The sequence below is a fragment of the Coregonus clupeaformis genome, unplaced genomic scaffold, assembly GCF_020615455.1.
Source record: "Coregonus clupeaformis isolate EN_2021a unplaced genomic scaffold, ASM2061545v1 scaf2913, whole genome shotgun sequence".
Lineage (NCBI taxonomy): Eukaryota > Metazoa > Chordata > Actinopteri > Salmoniformes > Salmonidae > Coregonus > Coregonus clupeaformis.
In genome coordinates this window covers 23788-45000 of record NW_025536367.1, presented here as the reverse complement: position 1 = coordinate 45000, position 21213 = coordinate 23788, and the positions used below count along the sequence as shown (strand labels likewise).

Here is a 21213-nt window from a genome sequence, read left to right as displayed (position 1 = left end):
AGAGAGGAACCTCCCCACTGCACTGCAATGAACTACACACACACGCATGCGTGCACACACACACATACACACACACCCAGCAGAGAGAGAGTGGTGATTGTGTGCGGGTCAGGGCTTGAGGAATGGTAAAGATATCATCAGTGAGATGGTGTTGTTCCCTGGGATTCTGTTTGCATTACACCATCCTATCACTACAACAAAATTGTTGTACAGTATTAAATCGTTGTTTTGTTGACATTGACAGTACCAGTTACAGGTTGCTAATTCTCGATGGCTGCATCCCAAATGGCACCCTATCCCCTATATAGTGCACTACCTTTGACCAGAGCCCTGGTCAAATGTAATGCAGTACAGGGAATAGGGTGCCAGTCGCTGACATAAGTCTACAAGTTTTACCTTGATATGTTTACAGGAGGGATTTGAGCTCTGTATGCATCTGAGGGCCCATCCCAAATGGCACACTAGGTCACACTTTATTTGGATAGTCCGGATTTATGGTCATACTATCAACAAACTATCTGTTGATAAGCAACTGCTTGCTAAGGTTAAGGTTAGGGTTAGGATTAAGGTTAAGGTTAGGGTAAGGGTTAAGTTTAGGTTTAGGATAAGGGTTAGGGTAAGGATTAAGGTTAAGGTTAGGGTAAGGGTTAAGTTTAGGGTTAGGATAAGGGTTAGGGTAAGGATTAAGGTTAAGGTTAGGATAAGGGTTAAGGTTAGTGTTCGAGCTAGGGTTAGTAGATAGTTAGTTGAAATGTTACTGATAGTCTGTAGAGCATCTACAGATGGACTATCCAAATAAAGTGTTACCGCAACCTATTTCCTACATAGCCCTATTGGCCCTGGTCAAAAGTAGTGCACTATGTAGGGAATAGGGTGCCACTTGGGAAGCAGAAGAGCTAGGGCAGAGTGGTAGATGGAGGAGGGGTTCACTACTTGTTTGCCAAGCCAGAGGAGAGAAAGGTAGGAACCAGGGTTCAGATAGAATTATAGTAATTATGATGGCTTCTTCCAGACCCGGTAATCCTAAATAAGGCGCTGACACCAGGCATCTCCCTCCCTCACACACACACACACACACACACACACTGTTGTGAAAGTGTGTGAGCTGTATACACTACAGTGTTGCAATCCTCCAGGGTCCATGTTGTACAATCCGCCCTAATAATACGTTTAAAGCAGCTGAAGATAAAGGCCTGTCTGTCTGTCTGTCTGTCTGTCTGTCTGTCTGTCTGTCTGTCTGTCAGGCTGTCTGTCTACTACTGCCATTAACACTTCCTCACTGGTTCAGACTAATCACTTTAATTAAGCAATTAAATAGGGCTTCCGATTTAGGTATTTGCGAAGCATGTCCAATTATAGAAAGGTTCTGAGAACATGAGTCTCTCGGAAGATTCCTTCTGCCTCAGATTAGAACTAAATGGTGTGAGACTGTCGGGAGAGGGGGAGGAGGAGATGGAGCAGAGGAGGGGATGAGAGGGGAGGAGTGGAGTGGGAAGGAGGGGAAGGGAGGAGAAAACAATAGGATACATTAAACGAGCACTTCCGCTGGTTTATCAAACCAGTCAATGTTGAATAAGTTCAGTGAATCCATAAATGGGATATACTGTATGTGAAATAGCCATGAATCCTGTGATTTTACCGTTTTATTTAAGGGCTGGGAAAATCTATGTTGCAATACATTATGTATGAACCACTGTATGTGCATGCATTACATTATTTTACATCACAACACTCTGAATGCAACTGAATGCAAACCCTCCACAAGCATTACATTTACATCTTATCCAGAGCGAGTGAGTGCATACATGTATTTTTTTCTTCATACTATTAGCAATGAGAAAATAAGGTAGTGTAAGAAGCAAGTTAAGGGCTAATGCTAAGCTAGTCCCTGACTAGCTCATATGATGATATGATGATGATGATGATGATGTGCTGGTATAACAGTGATACTCTAGCAGGTTGAGATTATATTACAGTAGGTAATGAATGTGAGTGTGTGTGTGTGTGTGTGTGTGTGTGTGCGTGTGTGTGTGTTGTCATCTGTGTGTGTATGTCATATTACATACAGTATGATTGGTGTGTGATCATAAAGGTGTGTCAATGTAGGGGTAGGTGCAATTTTACACCAAATTCAATCCCATTTGTTCGAACCCCTCAAATGGTTACAAAACGTGTGTGTGTTTATACGTACAGTACATGTACAGTATATCTACGAGCGCACAAGGTGTGAGCACCTGTATGTGCATATATGTAGCCACAGGAGGCTGCTATGCTAGTGTGTAGGTTATGGAGTGTACGGTTGCAGTGAGTGAGATGCATGTATCCAGGAGTTTTATGGAGTCTGGAGTGCAGAGGGCTCCAATTTGACTTCGGCGTGAGATTCTTCCTTTTATTGTGTTAATCTGACATTAAAGCCAGCATGGGAGATGCTTCCATCTCATACAGAATAAAAGACACACACACACATACACACACACACAAAGTCATTTTTATTATAATGAACCTGACTTATTCAACAAACAAACAAGTATTCATTTATTTACATACAGTGAGGGAAAAAAGTATTTGATCCCCTGCTGATTTTGTACGTTTGCCCACTGACAAAGACATGATCAGTGTATAATTTTAATGGTAGGTTTATTTGAACAGTGAGAGACAGAATAACAACAAAAAAATCCAGAAAAACTAATGTCAAAAATGTTATACATTGATTTGCATTTTAATGAAAGAAATAAGTATTTGACCCCTCTGCAAAACATGACTTAGTACTTGGTGGCAAAACCCTTGTTGGCAATCACAGAGGTCAGACGTTTCTTGTAGTTGGCCACCAGGTTTGCACACATCTCAGGAGGGATTTTGTCCCACTCCTCTTGGCAGATCTTCTCCAAGTCATTAAGGTTTCGAGCCTGACGTTTGGCAACTCAAACCTTCAGCTCCCTCCACAGATTGTCTATGGGATTAAGGTCTGGAGACTGGCTAGGCCACTCCAGGACCTTAATGTGCTTCTTCTTGAGCCATTCCTTTGTTGCCTTGGCCGTGTGTTTTGGGTCATTGTCATGCTGGAATACCCATCCACGACCCATTTTCAATGCCCTGGCTGAGGGAAGGAGGTTCTCACCCAAGATTTGACGGTACATGGCCCCGTCCATCGTCCCTTTGATGCGGTGAAGTTGTCCTGTCCCCTTAGCAGAAAAACACCCCCAAAGCATAATGTTTCCACCTCCATGTTTGACGGTGGGGATGGTGTTCTTGGGGTCATAGGCAGCATTGCTCCTCCTCCAAACACGGCGAGTTGAGTTGATGCCAAAGAGCTCGATTTTGGTCTCATCTGACCACAACACTTTCACCCAGTTCTCCTCTGAATCATTCAGATGTTCATTGGCAAACTTCAGACGGGCCTGTATATGTGCTTTCTTGAGCAGGGGGACCTTGCGGGCGCTGCAGGATTTCAGTCCTTCACGGAGTGTGTTACCAATTGTGTTACCAATTGTTTTCTTGGTGACTATGGTCCCAGCTGCCTTGAGATCATTGACAAGATCCTCCCGTGTAGTTCTGGGCTGATTCCTCACCGTTCTCATGATCATTGCAACTCCACGAGGTGAGATCTTGCATGGAGCCCCAGGCCGAGGGAGATTGACAGTTCTATTGTGTTTCTTCCATTTGCGAATAATCGCACCAACTGTTGTCACCTTCTCACCAAGCTGCTTGGCGATGGTGTTGTAGCCCATTCCAGCCTTGTGTAGGTCTACAATCTTGTCCCTGACATCCTTGGAGAGCTCTTTGATCTTGGCCATGGTGGAGAGTTTGGAATCTGATTGATTGATTGCTTCTGTGGACAGGTGTCTTTTATACAGGTAACAAGCTGAGATTAGGAGCACTCCCTTTAAGAGTGTGCTCCTAATCTCAGCTCGTTACCTGTATAAAAGACACCTGGCAGCCAGAAATCTTTCTGATTGAGAGGGGGTCAAATACTTATTTCCCTCATTAAAATGCAATAAATGTATAACATTTTTGACATGCGTTTTTCTGGATTTTTTTGTTGTTATTCTGTCTCTCACTGTTTAAATAAACCTACCATTAAAATTATAGACTGATAATTTCTTTGTCAGTGGGCAAACTTACAAAATCAGCAGGGGATCAAATACGTTTTTTCCCTCACTGTATGCCTGTAGGTTGCAATAATGAATATAGTAAATGCTACAGTAAAGCACATCAGAAGATAATGTAGTTATTCAGATGAGCAATAGTGTTGTTTTAGACCCCAAGGTGTTGAGTTTGCAGGGTTTTTTACATTCTTCTGGTAGATGCAGAGTGGGGAGACAATAAAGGTGTTTATGGAGTTGCAAGAGTTTTAGTGCTTCTCCACTGAAGATAATCTGTGTGTGTGTTTGGTTTTACTATCCTTGTGGGGACCAGAAGTCCTCACAAGGATAGAAAAACAAGGACATTTCGGACAAGTGGGGACATTTTGCTGGTCCCCACAAGGAAAAAGTATATTTTAGGCTTAGGCGTTAGGTTTAGGTTTAGCATTAGGGTTAGTGGTTAGGTTTGGGGTTAAGGTTAAGGGAAAATAGGATTTTGAATGGGAATCAATTGTTTGGCCCCCACAAGGATAGTGTGGTTCGTGTTGTGCTTTGTTTTTGCAGTGTTCAAAGTGTTCCTTGAACCATTGAAATGTTGAATACATCTAAGAACAGACACACTCCTCCTCTCTCTTTTCTTCCATGTCTCTCCATTTCCCTTGCCTTCCTTCTGGCAATCAGCTATCACTTCATGTCATTCAGTATGAATTACTGTGTCTAAGGATGGCCATTCAACTCTTGGCTATCTGCTTTATCTCTCTATCCCATGTTTTACCTGACCATAAATTGATCAAAGAGATCAAGAGCTGGATTTACAGCTGTTAAGCTCCCCATAAATTGCCCCTGGATTTTATTTTAAATGCAAAATATCCTTCCTTTTGAGAGCATATTATATTAATACCATTCACTCTAAATATGTAAGTGGGAGAGAGAGACCGTGTAGATGCTTGTGCATTAGGAAGTTCAAATGTGCATGTGTGTGTGTGTGAGATATGGTTATTAAACGGGGTTAAGCGATGGAGGTTCACACACCCCGTTTGCCCGTGGTTCCCAGGGGGCCTTTTCTCCTTCCAGCTTTCCCTCCATCTCTCCCTCCGTTTTTTCCCCAGTCAAGACACGCTGAGAGAGAACTGCAGTGTAGGTCTTCTGTAGTCCTGGACTCAGAGGGAGGGAGGGAGGGAGGGAGGGAGGGAGAGAGGGAGAGGGGGAGAGGGGGAGAGAGGGAGAGAGAGAGAGAACATTGCCCCCTCGGCCACACTTTGAAGTTTCAATTCCTCTTCTGATCCGTCTCCCAAACACAACTTCCCTTCAACCCGTATGAAGAGAGCGGGTTGTGTGTGTGTAACTTCTACACACACTCTTCTCTGCATCTTATCTGTCTGTCTATCTCTGTGTACCGCCTACATGTACTGTAGTAATGTGTGAGTGAGTGAGACCTAGTTGTTGGGCAGAAAGCAATAAACTTCATTAAAAGATGCAACACAGGTTATACAGTATATCTATGAATGTTAAACAACTTAGCAAATGTTTGTGAGCGGGGTTGCTGTGTGTGTTACTTTGGGGTGTAGTCCTTCTCCCCACATCTGCAATGCAGCAGAAAAGAGACAAAAAACGGAAAGAGAAAAGCTCACATGCTTTGACAAAAAGTCAAGGTCCCGTTCTCGGATATTTAGATTCTGAAGCTGCTTGACAAAATAGTTTTCTATTGAAGCCCTGACCCAACCCAGCCCTGAGTTTAATGCTAAAATACCATTGGCCCGTAGCTATCTCCAATCTCTGTTAGTCCTGAGAGTAGTGCTGCATTTTAAAGGTACAGTCCTGAAGCACATCTGCAATGCACACACAGCACTTCTGCAAGTCGGGCTGGGCCAGCCAGCGCAGATGTGAGTCACAGAGGTCACCTTTAAAATAGGAGCTAAGCTGGGAAGCTGCCCCACCTCTGAGGTACTGTATACTATTTGTCTCAATGGGCTTTTCCTGGTTAAATAAATAAATACCAGACCTGGGTTCAAATTGTATTTGGAATCATTACAAATACTTCATGTGGGCTTGATTGAGCTTGCCTGGCACAGTGGAAGCAATAGAATACCGGCGAGAGTACTATGGTATGATGGTACACAGTGGCTTTGCAAATTGACTCTAAGTAAAGTATGCTGAAAATGTAATACTGTTTTTTAAAGTGGGATCTTGTTGGTGAAGACTGAGATTGATTGATTGATTGTCATAGGGGTATGTTGTTGGGGTTATTGTGACTGTTGTATAGAATGTTCTTCTTGGGGATTCTGTCGATAGCATTGGAGTTGTTTAATGGATATGTCATAGTTGGTCCATCCATGTATGTTTCTGTCTTGTTCTGACATACGCCGCCAACCCAACACTGAACCCCAACACAACAATGTAAACAAAAAGACAAAGAGAAAAGTGAAATATTAGTGAGTGGTTGTGTGTAAAGACAGAAGGATATTCATCTTTTGGCTACTATGTCTTCTGGAGCCCCAGAATCCCTCACCATGGATACAGACCTGTCAATCAAACTGGATGAACTCTTACCTATGAACCCTGAGAGGAATCTAATTGGCTCTCCAGCAGCATGCAGACTGCTTATTCACTGTCTCTCACACACAGACACTCGCGCACACACACACCGTATAACCCACGTGTGTGATTCTGCCATTGATCAAAGGGGTCTGCTTTGTACATTGGAGCCCCCTAGAGTTTTTTATTGCATGGATGATCCAAGTTATTGTGGTGATGATGATGATGATGATGAAGTCTTCCAAAAAATGATTTTAAGAAAATCTCCATATTACTTGTTTCTTGTCTTCCAATGAAAAAACTGTACTTCAGTCTTCCAGCTAACAACAAAACCCTGATGACACTATTTTTGTACCAAAACAATGGGACTATAATATCCATGGAAACGTGGCGGTGGGGGGGGTTGGGGGTGGTCTTGGGGGTGCATTGCAGTGCGCCCCCTGTTGCACACAAAGAGGATAGCAACACTATGCCATCTAAAAGCAAAACACCGAAACATGTATCACCGAAAGAAAAAAGTGAATGGAACAATAAAGGAATAAAGATGGATCCAAGGCTGTTTTGAGCTTTATAGCATACGGCAGTCACAGATGGACCGTACTACAAGCATGCATGCGCCCAACATTTACTGGATACATCAAAAAAGAAAGACGAGTCCTATATTTACTCCCCCCCTCCCTTTCCCCCCATACACACTCTACTCCTTCTCTGCATTTGCAATATGATCTGTATTCATTTCTATAATAACTTACACAAAGTCAAGGGAGACATGTTATTGGATATAATTGAATAAAAACTAATATATTTGTATGATTGTAAAAAAATAACTGGTCTCATGTGTCTTTTAATTGTGTACTGTGCTTTCTTCCACAGCCTGCTTGTTACAACTAGGCCTATGCAAATAAACAAGGTTATTCTGATTTTTCAAGGTTATTACTGTGTTCACCAATAACTAATTTCTGGACATTGATTTTTGCATATGACTAGCCTACTTAATTAAGATATCATTGCTGGCCTTATCTGATAGATCAATAATCGTATTCCTTATTCAACGTCTGCTCCCCATCAGATGCAACCTATCTATGTGGGCTAGTGCGATTCAGAATCCTTGGGACGTACAACTCTGACATCACCCCCTTGAAGTTTAAATTTAAAAAGGTTAAGGTAAGGATTAAGATTATAGGGTTAGGGTTAGATGAGGGTTAAGGTTAGGGTGAGGGTTAGGTGAGGGTTAAGGTTGGGGTGAGGGTAGGGATGTCCCTGATATTCAAGGTATAAGAATCCAGCTGTAAAATAATAAAAAATCCCATGACTGAAACTTAAATCAATCTCAGATCGATTGTCTGGGGCCAAGTTAACCTCCCCTTTCATGTAAGAAAGTCATTACCATTATGCTTTTAGGGAAAGAGATCATTTTGTACATGTATTAAACTGTGAGTTTGACCAATCCCCTTTCCAGGGTCCTCCCCGGGATCATTTTTTATGTAGAAGGACTGAGAACCTCAGTTCTGGTGACTTTTAAAAGGACATTCTACTCCTAAATGTATGAAAATAAAATTATGCTGACACCATCTAAAATATAACATAAATGGGTCCAATAACATATTGGTAAAAATGATGTAACAGTTGTTTTAACATAGCCTATGCATGGTCTATATTATCAGATGTGCTATTAGCAATAATAATGATCACCTGTACACCAGCTTCAAACAGATGAAAATACAATATTATGGGTAATTGAAAATATATTTCACAGCGGTGTAGATGGTACAATGATTATCTACACTATCCATTGCTTGTTTTGTCACATGAACGGAAATTAGGAGAACTATTAGAATTTTAGCAAACAGGAAATGGTTGGCGATTTCTGCATATTGCACCTTTAAGAAATGTTTTGCATTGACTGCCTGTCAGAATACGTTTCCCTCCATAGGTTCTTGCAACTTGAATGTGCCTTGAGAGGAATATGTATCTTGCATAGAACGCACAACAACAAGCCGACTAGGTAAATAGTTAAACTATTCTACCATGGGGTCGTCTGATTTTGTTTTAATAACAACAATAGTAGCACTGGAAAGTTCCATCGTGATTTGCCAGCAGCTACAGCTGTGGGCTACACACCTCTATCTGGGTTGAGCTCTGCTGTGGTGCACATTATAGACTAGTTCATTCCCTTCATCTGACCATCAGAGTGTCATCAACAATCATACATGTCAGTTCAGTGCACACAGCCTAACAGAGAAAATTAAATATTTGAGAATACATATATTTAGGAATATATTTCGTAGAACTGACATGCTTCTGTCTGTATTAGGCTATGTAAACCCCTCGGAGATTACATTGATTTCAAAAACAACCTCTTCAGAATCCATATGATGGAAATCCGTCGCAGTGATGGAGAACTTGAACCTCTGTATAAAAAAGAGAGGTGGAACAAAGGATTATCCCTGTCTTTGAGTTGGTGCCAAAAAGGAACTTTTAAAAACGGAATATTTGCATGGGTGTTGAGTTGACACCAGTTGCACGTTTCTATGGTAGGCAAATTAAATTGGCGGGGCTCCAGATGCTACTGAGAGTGCATCATAAATTAATGGGACATCACGAGGGGTGCGTGTGGGCGCGAATTCGGAATGGCATGGTGCGGCAGTGGCATATGTTGTGGGTGCCTTCAGGCTTTGTCTCTGCATCACGCCGGGCCCAGTGCGACCGCAGCCGGTCAAAATGTACCCAGCACAGCGGGCTTTATTTAAAAGCGGAAGCAGGACCGGTCAATATCTCCAGCTGTGCCAATGACTCTCTGTGATGACAGCCCGTCTACTTATGCAATCTTTATTCTGACAGTGACAGGCAGCTAATGCGCTGTTTTTGAGTCAACCACAAAGTCCTCTAAAAGTAGCCTATGCCTATGCAAGGGCTTTACCACTGGCCATAATTAGGCTTATCGCTATCATATTTTTGTTTAATAGCAGAGATATGCGTGGCTAATTAGATTGAATAACTTTCTCTAATGAACTAAAAGTACATCACATTAATAATAACTAGGCCTATGACAGTATGAGGACTCTTCTCTCAAAACACTTCAGAAACTACAGAATTATGCTGGCAGCGATTCAAATACATCTTCAAATGATAATCCCCATAGAAACTATCAGATCTGTGTGATGCATTAGGCCTAAATTGATCCCTTCTTGTTATTTGTTGAATATTTCCATATTACTTTTTTATTTTAATATTTTATTTGAGGGTTTAATGCATTCCCAACATAGCTTTTCTCTTTATTTAAAACAGGTGAGGGGTCACATTACTTAGGTCATTTGAATGTAGCCTATTCCTCATCAAATTTGAAAAGTTTTAGCCTAATCTAGCACAGTCATGACCTAAATGTGGAGGTGTAGGCTGAGATTTACAGCAGTTGGCTCAAACTGCCTGATGACAGACAACAACACTCTGGATTTTAATGCACGGCACCCGTAGAACGACACCGCCCAAACGGCATAATAACATCTATTTTGTTGTGTAAAATAGTATAAATAGCCTACTTACTGTTTTGAAGGCCTGTCGGTTTGTGCGTTGCCATGAGGACCCTGGACTTGCTGCTACTGCCATGTTGCTTGTGTAGCCTGTATGTGGTGGGAGGTAAGTGGGACTTTAGAAACAGTTGTGGAGAAGGTGAGGCATTGGTCGATATATAGTTGGCCGAAAATACCTACTTTTTTCCAGTGTTGTCAAGTTGTGTATAACTTTATAGTTAACCTGTGCGTGAAAAGCATATTCCCCTAACGCCTCAATCACAGAGACAGTGTCATTGCGTTTTGGTACACCAGAAGTACATTCATTTCCAATGGAACACTGCGTTTGTCTTGCAGCATTGCGTTGCAGAGGCAGTTGCAGTGTGTTCTGTGTGGCGCATATGTATGCATCAAATGTTATGCCTCGATCACACCAACAGCATAACTGCACAAAATGGTACACAGCATCATCTGGGTATGTGTTCAACAAAAGTTCAACATTCGCCTTCTGCTACCATTTCTGTCAAGCCGTCCATGCATACAGTTTACATAACATTAGATAAATCCAATTTATGCACCACACAGAACACACTGCAATGCAATGCTGCAAGGCAAACGCAGTGTTCCATTGGAAATGAATGTACTTCTGGTGTATGAAAATGCAATGACACTGTCGGTGTGATCAAGGCATTAGACGTAACAGAAATAGTAGCAAAAGGTGAATGTTGAACTTTTGTTGCACACCTATCCAATACAAATGTTGATTGATATTTATACATAATGAAAAAAGTTTGACTGCAGAATTTATTACAGCATTGATGCAATTACACTGCTGGTTTGATCAAGGTGTAAACATGCACTCTACTATGTGCAGTTTTGTGCAACTCTATCAATCAGTGAGTAGCTAGGTTTCCATCCAATTGGCAACAGATTTTCATGCAAATATTGTATTCTAGAATCTGCATAAAGAAAATATGCAAATTCTCTCACCAGTGGGTTGTTTCCACCAAATGGACTTGTTGCTGATAAAAATCAGTGCTTAATGAGGTAGTGCACACAAAATGTACTTTTTCATGTACCGAACAGAAATCTAAAGTTTCCATTGCATTTCAACTCTACTGATAGTTTTGTCACAAAAACTGTTGCGTTAAATAGCAAATGTGCCTTCTCTGGTCTTGGCAGGTGCGATCTAGCCAACAGCTGGCAGATACAGTGCGGGTAGGCTGTGAAGGGTAGGCTAGTCTACAGTGAGGGAAAAAAGTATTTGATCCCCTGCTGATTTTGTATGTTTGCCCACTAACAAAGACATGATCAGTCTATAATTTTAATGGTAGGTTTATTTTAACAGTGAGAGACAGAATAACAACAAAAAAATCCAGAAAAAAACGCATGTCAAAAATGTTATAAATGTATTTGCATTTTAATGAGGGAAATAAGTATTTGACCCCTCTGCAAAACATGACTTAGTACTTGGTGGCAAAACCCTTGTTGGCAATCACAGAGTCCAGATGTTTCTTGTAGTTGGCCACCAGGTTTGCACACATCTCAGGAGGGATTCTGTCCCACTCCTCTTTGCAGATCTTCTCCAAGTCATTAAGGTTTCGAGGCTGGCGTTTGTCAACTCGAACCTTCAGCTCCCTCCACAGATTTTCTATGGGATTAAGGTCTGGAGACTGGCTAGGCCACTCCAGGACCTTAATGTGCTTCTTCTTGAGCCACTCCTTTGTTGCCTTGGCCGTGTGTTTTGGGTCATTGTCATGCTGGAATACCCATCCACGACCCATTTTCAATGCCCTGGCTGAGGGAAGGAGGTTCTCACCCAAGATTTGACGGTACATGGCCCCGTCCATCGTCCCTTTGATGCAGTGACGTTGTCCTGTCCCCTTGGCAGAAAAACACCCCCAAAGCATAATGTTTCCACCTCCATGTTTGACGGTGGGGATGGTGTTCTTGGGGTCATAGGCAGCATTCCTCCTCCTCCAAACACGGCGAGCTGAGTTGATGCCAAAGAGCTCGATTTTGGTCTCATCTGACCACAACACTTTCACCCAGTTCTCCTTTGAATCATTCAGATGTTCATTGGCAAACTTCAGACGGGCCTGTATATGTGCTTTCTTGAGCAGGGGGACCTTGCGGGCGCTGCAGGATTTCAGTCCTTCACGGCGTAGTGTGTTACCAATCGTTTTCTTGGTGACTATGGTCCCAGCTGCCTTGAGATCATTGACAAGATCCTCCTGTGTAGTTCTGGGCTGATTACTCACCGTTCTCATGATCATTGCAACTCCGCGAGGTGAGACCTTGCATGGAGCCCCAGGCTGAGGGAGATTGACAGTTCTTTTGTGTTTCTTCCATTTGCGAATAATCGCACCAACTGTTGTCACCTTCTCACCAAGCTGCTTGCCGATGGTGTTGTAGCCCATTCCAGCCTTGTGTAGGTCTACAATCTTGTCCCTGACATCCTTGGAGAGCTCTTTGGTCTTGGCCATGGTGGAGAGTTTGGAATCTGATTGATTGATTGCTTCTGTGGACAGGTGTCTTTTATACAGGTAACAAACTGAGATTAGGAGCGCTCCCTTTAAGAGTGTGCTCCTAATCTCAGCTCGTTACCTGTATAAAAGACACCTGGGAGCCAGAAATCTTTCTGATTGAGAGGGGGTCAAATACTCATTTCCCTCATTAAAATGCAAATCAATTTATAACATGTGTTTTTCTGGATTTCTTTTGTTGTTATTCTGTCTCTCACTGTTCAAATAAACCTACCATTAAAATTATAGACTGATAATTTTTTTGTCAGTGGGCAAACGTACAAAATCAGCAGGGGATCAAATACTTTTTTCCCTCACTGTACATAATGAGATTATTAAGGATAATAATATCTTTATTTGTCAAATAGCAGTCAAGCATCGATCATCATATCACCAGAATAAGACCCTCAATATTTATTGGAAAGAAGCATCAAGATCACCGTGCACTATCACCACCCTGTGAAGTTCATCATAACTTATTTTATCTGCATCATAATAAACTGCATGGCTTCACACCATACCCAGCTAGCACAGTGGATCTGGGCCGATTCTGGCTGAGAGTTGGGGCACTCAGCTGAGAGTCAGACTTGGCCGACGTCATGTGGAGTCTGGCCCGCGTTCGGCAGTATTACTTATGGCTAGGATGCGGGGATTGAGCTCGGGCCGATTCCACTGTGAGTTATCTGGCCCAAATGTATTACTTGGGGCTCGGGCCGATTGTGGCTACTCTCTGGCAGATGATTACACGGGCTGCTTTAAATAATTAACATTTCATTATTTATTTATTTTTCCATAGAATGGTAGTTCAAATAGAATAGATATGGAAGACAAACTAAATTTAGATTTCAGCTTGAAAGTCATTTTGAGCGGCCGTATTCAGTATGGCTACCATTTGAGTTTAAACATCCATGGTGGATGTTTAACTGAGGCGCTTGCTATTCCAACTGTCAGAAACTGTCACTAGAGCTTGACCTTCAAGATGGTAGGTATAGACACCTCTTTTGTTAAGATGGAAACAAAATAGCCAGCTAATTATTGTTATTTTTGTATACATTTATTTAAATTTGCATTGGCCGCTTCTGGGGGGATTCTGGTAAGATGCCGGCAAAGTCGGCTGAATTCCGGTAGACGGAAAGGCAGTCATTCATTTTGATTCTGGGCCAAGTCAATCAGTTCCGGCCCCCTGGAAGAGGGCCACTTCTGGGCCGATTCCTCATTGCTAGCTGGGTATCAACGTGTGACACCAAGTTTACTTCGATATTATGTTTATTATATCAATATTTGTGCATAAAGGATTTCCACTGCCATTTCTCGCACAATTAACACAAAAAGATCCCATCATGTCGAACTAAGAAATTATCATATGGATAGTAGTAGAGAGGTCAAATGTTGAAACTGCTGCACAGACACTATGGAAGCTCGTCTAGAGCGCCCAGTTAAATTGTGTTTGAGAGCATTTTTTTAACTCTCTAAATGGTTAAATTAGTGAGAAATAGATCACATTGTTGCAATAGTTTGTGAGTGGGCAACATCTACTATCATCTTAAATTGACATGTTTAATTATTTTGCCATATTAAATTATTATAAATTGCGCTAATTTCCCTAATGTGGACAGTTTGTGTTACTACCTTACACAAGCTTGCATTTTCACCCCCATAAATTGATTTTGTCTCACGCTCTGGAATGCGACTTATAACCACTTAGAACGCAGAGTTAATAAAATGGCACGCGTACAACCTGATTTCCCCCCCTAATCGGTATCAATGATTTATTGACCCTTGTGAAAACAACAGGGTTTTTAGTGCGTGTTTATTTCAGAAAATAGAAGTAGTATGATTACTATTGTTGCACATGTAAGTGTAAATAATACATTTTATGTTTAGGTTTTCCCTCCCGGCTCCCGTCTGTCTGTCTGTCTGTCTGTCTGTCTGTCCCTTCCTGTGCTTGGCTAATGGAGGTACCTGGCTGTGCTGTTATTTGTTCCTGTCAGAGCCGGCCCTGCGGGGGCACTGCTTTGCAGAGACTCATGATGAATGCTGCTGCCGCAACAGCTGCCTATTATAAATGCTGTGAACCTTTGGAGGACTCGGGGGAGGAGGGAAAACAGGAGTTATGCATGGAAGTGCTACCCTGCGTCAATATTGGACAGTTTGCCCGGGCTAAAGGTTGGAGGCTTTCAAGGCCAGCGGGCTGGTAATACAGGGGCCTGCACTCCCACCAGTCCTGTGTTCAAATGCTATTTGAAATCATTTCAAATACTTTAGCTGTGCTTGATTGAGTTTGCCTGTTGCAATGGAAAATATTTCAAATAGTATTTGAACCCAGGTCTGGCTCTGTCTGTTTCGGTAAACGATTGTGAAATTGATAGAACAGCATATCAGAGCGATGAGGGGCAGGAGGTCAAGGATGCACCGTTACACAACATGCTTTGTGCCAGGGGTGGCTGGTCCTGGAGAGACATTCTGTATAGGCTTTTCTCCACCCCATCACAAATAATCAATTAACCAACCCAGAAAATTTTATTCAAATAATCAATTAACCAACCCAGAACTTCTTATTCATATAATCAGTTAACCAACCCAGAACATTGTATTCAAATAATCAATTAACCATATCTCATTCATAGAGATAGGTATACTATTATATACATTATGTTATATAGTTTTATGTAATTCTATGGTTGCCTCCCTCCCTCCGCCCCTTTCATGTGCGTCAGAGGGGGAGAAGAAGCTAATGAAGGATCTGTTCTCCAACCACAACCTGAAGGTTCGCCCTGCGGCCTCCCCTCAAGTCAAGGTGGTGGTCCGGGTTGGAATGATCCACTTTTCCTTCGTCAGCCTGGTAAGGGGTGCAGGAACACGTGCTGTTGCACAAGGAATCACACTTTAAAAATATTTACATACTGTTTTACCCACTTCATTTGTACTGTATATACTGTCTTCTAGTCAAGGCTCATCCTATATAAGTACTGCTGTACACACTGTTTCTATTAATATACTGTCCATACTGTCTATACACACCATTTTTATATATATTTATATTCCAGACTATGACATTAATGGTTATGACATTTCTTAATTCCTTTATTTTTATTTTGGTGATTTGTGTGTGTTGTTTTGTATTGTTAGATATTAATGCACTGTTGGCGCTAGGAACACAAGCATTTCGCAACACCCACAATCTGCAAAATATGTGTACGCGACCAATAACATTGTATTTTATTTGACACACACACACACATACACACCCACACCTTTTTGTAAATGTGTTTTTTCCAAATCCTTGATTGATTTGGGTGGTCATAATCAGATGTTGTCCTCATATACAGTGTGTGTATATGAAATCATTTCATATACACACATCAACAGATGACAGTATCATCTGTTGAAACCTCTCCTCCTTTTGGCCTCAGTACCCAGACTAGGTCACTCTATCCTCTGTTTCCTGTTTCTCGGGTTTGATTACTGACATTGGGCAACTGACACACACACACACACACACACACGCACGCAAGCAAGCACACTTGCACACACACACTTGCACACGCACGCACACAAACACACACACACACACCTCACAATCCTTCCTTAATCCTCCAATCAAGGTCACACACACACCTAACCATGACGTTACTGGCAACATTACATACCAGTTAACTTGACTCCAAAGTGTTCCAGGAAGTGAATGAGTAAGTGAAAGGGCTATGACGATATCTGGTGATAGATAGCGGGAGAGCAACAGGGTTCACCTCTCCTTCCCATCCCCCTCTCCTCCTTTCCTCTCCTCTTCTCTCTGCTAGGCCTCTCTCTCTCTCTCTCTCTCTCTCTCTCTCTCTCTCTCTCTCTCTCTCTCTCTCTCTCTCTCTCTCTCTCTATATATATATATATATATATATATATATATATATTTATTATTCAGTCTACCATACTGTAGTCTACCTTGACTCAGGCTCCAAGTCAAATAGCTTTATTTGCATGTGAAACATTCTCCATGCATCAGCAGAGCTTTATATTGTCAACACACACACACACACACACACACTAGTGCTGAGCGATGAGTGTTTATTTTAGGTTGGTTCAGTTTAGGTTTGATTATTTAAAAATAGTGATTGTTATAAAATATATATATATTTAACATTAAATGCACTATTTATTATATGGGTTGAATGCTGTAACAACACAGAATAAAACAATTAATAAAAGTCTCATGATGGTAGTGACTGTCCATTACTGCTTATCACTTATTAACCATTATTTCTTCACATTTACTTTACTTTAATAACATATTTCAGTTGTTGTGTATCTTATGTATGTTTTATTTGATTACTTTATTATTTAATTCCAAGTCATTCTCTCTATGGAGCTGCTGCCTATGCTGTCTGACAAAATCACTATTTTAGTAGTTCTTCAAAGTAAATAAGGTATACTTTGTCTGCACTGTGAACCAGAATGAATACATAAAATACAATTACAAAATAAAAACACTAGGCCTATAGGCTATGCCTACGATGCGTTGTAGGCTTATGCCTCTTCAGTAAATCTGAGCTGAAAAAACATTTCAGGCTATTCATTAAAACAACTAGAGCCTATTTGCACGTTGTAATCAAAATTCTAATCTTAATTGGCACATTTCAAACTGTCCTTTTGTGAAGCGCAGCTGGGAACTAGTTCTGTACAATGGCGAATGGTGTGGTCGATAAACCAGAATTGGAGGATCCTCCATCATCGTTTAAATCTCCAGTTAGGGAAGTTTTGGCTTCCCTTACAACAGCGATGGACAGAGAATTGTGGATAAAACAGTAACGTTAACAACAACAATACAACATCGTCTCCCTTCTGCATTCAAGCAACCCTTGGCAGCTGATTCTGACCTGGACAAAGAAATTACAAGAGCGATAGGTAGGCTATTTTGTTCATATTTCTTAGAGTCTATGGCTTATAGCCGCGGATTCGGCCATTCTCGGTTGTTGAGAATAGAGGGTTTCAGCACCTCGTGAAAGTGCTCCAGCCACGTTAAGAACCTCCCTCTTTCACCCATTTCAGCAAACCAAAGCCGAAGTTTTCATTGAATTGGCCAATGCGCCATGAGTTGCGCTTACTTAACAGGTGACAGCCCTTCACATTACCGCGGAGTGTGAGATGTACGGCGCTACAAGACACGCGCCATTTATGAGTCACAAGTGCGCATCTGGCACTCAAGGAGGCAGTGTCATGGTGCGTTCATAACCAAGTGGGAAGTGGGATTTTACCACATATGACTGGGAAAAATACACTTGAACGGTGATAATTACAAGTGGGAAACTCATATATCATCCTGAGCACCCACTTCTCCCACATGCTGACCTCTGACGTCACCTACTAAGGAAATGGCCTCTATAATAGAGGTGTGCAGAGTAGTCAGACAAAACGAGTATCATAACGGATATGGGCCATTTTCTGGATACGATTGTGATCAGAGTAAAAAAATATATATATACACTGCTCAAAAAAATAAAGGGAACACTTAAACAACACAATGTAACTCCAAGTCAATCACACTTCTGTGAAATCAAACTGTCCACTTAGGAAGCAACACTGATTGACAATACATTTCACATGCTGTTGTGCAAATGGAATAGACAACAGGTGGAAATTATAGGCAATTAGCAAGACACCCCCAATAAAGAAGTGGTTCTGCAGGTGGTGACCGCAGACCACTTCTCAGTTCCTATGCTTCCTGGCTGATGTTTTGGTCACTTTTGAATGCTGACGGTGCTTTCACTCTAGTGGTAGCATGAGACGGAGTCTACAACCCACACAAGTGGCTCAGGTAGTGCAGCTCATCCAGGATGGCACATCAATGCGAGCTGTGGCAAGAAGGTTTGCTGTGTCTGTCAGCGTAGTGTCCAGAGCATGGAGGCGCTACCAGGAGACAGGCCAGTACATCAGGAGACGTGGAGGAGGCCGTAGGAGGGCAACAACCCAGCAGCAGGACCGCTACCTCCGCCTTTGTGCAAGGAGGAGCAGGAGGAGCACTGCCAGAGCCCTGCAAAATGACCTCCAGCAGGCCACAAATGTGCATGTGTCTGCTCAAACGGTCAGAAACAGACTCCATGAGGGTGGTATGAGGGCCCGACGTCCACAGGTGGGGGTTGTGCTTACAGCCCAACACCGTGCAGGACGTTTGGCATTTGCCAGAGAACACCAAGATTGGCAAATTCGCCACTGGCGCCCTGTGCTCTTCACAGATGAAAGCAGGTTCACACTGAGCACATGTGACAGACGTGACAGAGTCTGGAGACGCCGTGGAGAGCGTTCTGCTGCCTGCAACATCCTCCAGCATGACCGGTTTGGCGGTGGGTCAGTCATGGTGTGGGGTGGCATTTCTTTGGGGGGCCGCACAGCCCTCCATGTGCTCGCCAGAGGTAGCCTGACTGCCATTAGGTACCGAGATGAGATCCTCAGACCCCTTGTGAGACCATATGCTGGTGCGGTTGGCCCTGGGTTCCTCATAATACAAGACAATGCTAGACCTCATGTGGCTGGAGTGTGTCAGCAGTTCCTGCAAGAGGAAGGCATTGATGCTATGGACTGGCCCGCCCGTTCCCCAGACCTGAATCCAATTGAGCACATCTGGGACATCATGTCTCGCTCCATCCACCAACGCCACGTTGCACCACAGACTGTCCAGGAGTTGACGGATGCTTTAGTCCAGGTCTGGGAGGAGATCCCTCAGGAGACCATCCGCCACCTCATCAGGAGCATGCTCAGGCATTGTAGGGAGGTCATACAGGCACATGGAGGCCACACACACTACTGAGCCTCATTTTGACTTGTTTTAAGGACATTACATCAAAGTTGGATCAGCCTGTAGTGTGGTTTTCCACTTTAATTTTGAGGGTGACTCCAAATCCAGACCTCCATGGGTTGATACATTTGATTTCCATTGATAATTTTTGTGTGATTTTGTTGTCAGCACATTCAACTATGTAAAGAAAAAAGTATTTAATAAGATGATTTCATTCATTCAGATTTAGGATGTGTTAGTTTATTGTTCCCTTTATTTTTTTGAGCAGTGTATATAATATCCGTGATCTGAAAAAATAAATACATTTGGGTGCCAGCACGCATATTTCTCATGTCAGTCAGTCGGTCAGTCATGTCACGAGGTGCTACGTGGTCTAAATAACTCAACTGGCTAGTTTGCCTGTCTGCAAAGAGAAGGGCGGGCTGTACGTTTATCCTGCTGCTCTGATTGGATAGAGTGAAGCTGTATTTCTCTGTCCACTAGCTTCATAATTTCACCCGATCACTTTCACTTCTCTGTTTGGGTCTGAGCATTCAGACTGTTGCTGCCTCCTGTTAGCCTGCTACTATGATCAATCAAATGGCAAGGATGTTTGCTATCAATCTATCAATGTGAATAATATCTAACAACGGGGCGAGAGTAACGGCTCCTTATCTACAGCTTGTTTGGTCTATAGGCATTTTGCCAACATTTATTAAAACATCTGAGTATCATCCGATCCGACTATCAGCTCTCAATTTATGGATAGTCTACAACAGCATTTTCTGCAGTTAAATGCAACAACAAAACATTATAAAAAGCAATCTATTATTGTGATTTTTGAACTGTATAATTTGTTTACAAGCATGATAGCTGTACTTTTAGTTTATAGTTGACACAGCTTGTTGGCCATTAGCCAATTGCCATTTCTCAACAAGTTCAAATCACATGAATGCATCCAACTGGTATTTATGACTGGTAAATTCCCACCTCCCACATGGTTACAAACGCAGCATCAGAATGGAAACTTGAGATGCCCAACATAACAATCCGGTCACAACAGATAATGCCAGGAACTGTGATCCCAAAATCGCAATATGTACCGAACCGTGAGGTTGGTGAACCATTACACCACTTCTTTTTCAGGTAGAGATAACTCATGATGCAACTGCTCTCTATCCCTCTCGATCGCGTGTCTTCTGTCGCTTCTCCCTCTGCCCCACACCAGAAAGGAAGAGGCGAAGCAAGAGGTTTCACTCTCGCCTAAATCTGTCCAGTGCGGACCTAAGCTTGTTGCCTGCCTTTCCGCCTTTGGGATAACAACTCCCATTGTTAGGGCGGAGACATTAGCATCTCGTCATTATAGATCTCTGCCCACACAGACCGTACAAGTAGGCACACAATGGATTTTGGTCATTGTAGTTAATTACCACGTTTTCTGTGCTAAACTATGTAGAATATTGACCTGTTGGAAACTACAACTCCGTACTACATTGCACAGTTTTGGCTTGAACTGATTTCTCTCTAGAGCAGTGGTCACCAAACTTTTAACATTGTTGAATGTGCTGAATAACAACTTAAATAACAACTTAAATATGAACTACTCATAAAAACAGCAGCTCTTTGGTGTATACGTTGAGTCTCTCTCTAGTCATGGTTTTAGAAGTTTTGAAATTTCACATTATCAACTTTGCTGTGCGTTCGAGGCTTCTTTTATGGCTCGAGGAAACTTTGCAGGCACGGTGATCTGGGCTATCTGATTAGCCAGTGGTAGGACTATAGGGCAGGTGGAGTTC

The 21213-nt window shown here is 42.3% G+C and overlaps 1 long non-coding RNA gene across 1 annotated transcript in view; it reads right to left on the bottom strand.

The window, feature by feature from the left end:
* Positions 1-4527: 4527 nt before the first annotated feature.
* Positions 4528-21213, bottom strand: part of LOC121554531 — a 32744-nt gene continuing 16058 nt past the window's right edge. Inside the window, exons 2-3 of the long non-coding RNA XR_005997715.2 lie at positions 10161-10237; positions 4528-5236 (exon numbers count right to left, since the gene is read on the bottom strand). This is a non-coding gene — a long non-coding RNA (uncharacterized LOC121554531). The remainder of the gene's footprint in view (positions 5237-10160; positions 10238-21213) is intronic.